This window comes from Orycteropus afer, unplaced genomic scaffold (genome assembly GCF_000298275.1).
Source record: "Orycteropus afer afer isolate SDZICR_OR568_19922 unplaced genomic scaffold, OryAfe1.0 scaffold00570, whole genome shotgun sequence".
In the NCBI taxonomy this organism is placed as follows: domain Eukaryota; kingdom Metazoa; phylum Chordata; class Mammalia; order Tubulidentata; family Orycteropodidae; genus Orycteropus; species Orycteropus afer.
In genome coordinates, this window is record NW_006922157.1 from 723,208 (window position 1) to 726,252 (window position 3,045).

Consider the following 3,045-nt stretch of genomic DNA (forward strand, 5'->3'; position numbering starts at 1 on the left):
TTTTGTTCCACATTGTTCTCCCACTCTATCCAGGATCTCCTACATAGATCCCCTTCTGAGTGATTGACAGTGATAGCTGGGCACCATCTAGTTCTTCTGGTCTCGTAGTCATATAGGATAAGAATCGTATGGTGTACCAGTTGCTTGGACTAATTGTTTCCATGAATCTTTGGATTTCTTCATTCTTCTTTGCTCTTGATGAGGAGAGACTCATGGTTGCATCTAGATGGCCACTTGCAAGCTTTAAAGATCCCAGTTGCTACTCGCCACAGTAGGATATGAAACAATATTTTGGGTAGTACGTTATGCCAATTGAGCTTAACGTCACCTGTGACTATGGTCCTGAGCCCACAGGTCCAACTACTTCCTCTCTCTGGGTAGCTAGCTGTGACCAAGAAGTGACTCTAACCTTATCCCTTTGTCAGCTCTACTATATACCTGGGGATTCTTATAGAACATAGCAATACACTTGTAGAAATAATGTCTGCCAACCCTATACATAGTCATGTGCACACTACCCCCTGCATAGACATACCTAATAGTTCACCCTGTCCACCCATCTATCTACCCATATATCAATGTTTGCCTTCACTGACAATGCAGTACTGTATGCAATGCTGTAAATCTTTACAGAAGCAGACAGCTACATCACCACTAACCTTTTAGTTAGCAGCTGAGCACTTAACCACTGTGCCACCAAGTCTCCTTGACCAAAATTGTACTCCCCCTTTATCCCTTGGGCAACCTGGGATAACTTCTGTAGCCATTTTCTACCCTTGCCTGCTTTCCAGATAGCCCCACTCTGCCTTCAGAATAGCTGAATGGGTAGGAGGAAGGAAAACATGGGACTCTGAGGTGTCCACACCCCTTCCTGGAGCTGAGGTTCTCTCCCAGGCTTTGCCTACAGCCAAGGGATCCTGGCTAGCTTTGCAAGGAGCTGGCAGGAAGGCCTCTAGGGAATGTGACCACAGTTCACCCTGCCTTTCCCAAAAAGGCCAGCTGGCATGGAAGACCACAGACACCCTTTCTAAATTGAGTTTAGACATTTACTGGATTGAATTCTACAGGAGGGGTAGAGAAAAGGAGGGAGAAGAGAGCTCCCAAGAGAATACTGCTGATAATGAGCTTGCAAGGCTCTTTGGGATGCAATGGGCTACTTAAATAGCAGCAGTAACTCCTCCCACACCATGTGGGAGCAGGAAAGAGCATACCCTAAATCCTGAGTTCAAGTCCAGATTCAGCCACTTGGTAACCTTGAGGACCTTGGGTTAGTGTCTTCCCATCTCTGAGCTTCTATATCTTCATCTGTAAATGGCGATAATAATGCCCATGTTTCAGGGATGAGGTGAGGATGAAAGAGATGATATATGGAAGCTATACGGCACAGAGCTAACACTAAGCAAATGCTCAACACTTTTTTTTCCCTTAGGTCCCATATGACCATTATCCATGCCCTCAGTACAGATGACTTTGTTGGGCTGGGGCTGGTATGTTTGATATCTGTGTCCTAGCTTCCCTGGCCATGATAATTTCTCACTTTTGGCCTTTCCCTTCCCATGCCTAAAGGCATCCTGATTTCTTTTTGAAGAATTACCTCTGCCCATTTTATGTTGTCTCAGTGGGGCAACTGCTTCAACTGTGGAGGCCAAGGGAACTGGCATATGACTGAGCAAGTGACACAAGTGGAGTGGTGGGTATTCACCAGTTTGGCTGTGCATCCTGAACTGGCTGTGCTGGTTGCAAGACAGGCATTGTGCTTTCCTGTTTCTTGATCCTTTGGAGATTTCTTGACCACTCCTTATTCTCTGATTCTACTCTAGTCTCCCGTTCCCATGAGTTTTATAAATCCCCCATGCATAAGTCTTGATACAAATTCCATTTTTCTTGAAGTTGACCTGTTTGGTTTCTGTGTGTGCATTCAGAACCCTAATTTAGTTACTCCCACTAGACTGTGGAAGCAGACACTCTGTCTTCGTTTCCTTGTTTCCCCTCTCAGTGCCTAGCAGGGGTCACACAGAACAAACACGCATTTGCTAACTCCTGACTAGTGACCTGGGGAAAGGAAATTATGTTTTATCAGAGGTGTGGAAAGAAGCATCTAATGTGGAGGTCTGAAAAGGTGACTTCCAGAAGTGTTGGGGTCAGCCTCAGGCAGAGGTACTGGCCTGAGGAGACATTAGCCATTCTCAGGAAATGCATGTTCCCTTCTAGAATAGGGCCTGGCCCAGAGCTGGTACTCAGTTTCTAGTTGTTTTTTTCTTGGCTTGTAGTTCTGCTACTGTTCGACTGAATAGACAAAGGTCAGTGAAGAAGCACCAAGCCCCCACCTGTAGGACAGGCCTAGCAGAGAAAAAACAGGAGCTTTGCTCTGTGCATTTCTGCACACATAAAAGTACAGATAGAGATATAGAGCAGGTTTCAGTTCTTGCACAAATGGGATTACTCTATGTGCATGCATGTTTTACAACTTTTTAAACTAAACAGTATGTGTGGGATATCTTTCCATGTCTGCATATGTTGATCTATCTTATTTTTTTTTAAATAGTCATATTTAATTCCATAATGTGGAATAGATTGTTAAGTCAGTCCCCTAATGATGGCTAGTGGGGTGTATACAATTTCTCCACCATATAAGCAGTACATCATTGAGAGTATGTATACCATGTACATGCAGTCTTATAGGCGAGATAGGACATGCAGAAAAATAACTAGAAAAGAAGAATTGCAGTATTTGCCCTAAGACAGAGACACAAAGTGGTGGTCAGGAAAACAAGAAAACATTGTGAGTATACATCATGCACATGCAATGTGAGTACTCCTGTAGGATAGTTACCTAGAAGATAAGTGCTGGATTAAATGGTTCTATTATACCTTATTGTACTTCTTTTTTTTCTTATTTATTTTTTCTTATTTATTGTGATTTGGGGGAAGATTTACAGAGCAAATTCGCTTTCCATACAGCAGTTCACATATACTTTGTCGCCTGACATTGACCACAGTTTACCACAATGCAACTGCTCCCCTTCCACTTCCTCCCCATAGTTA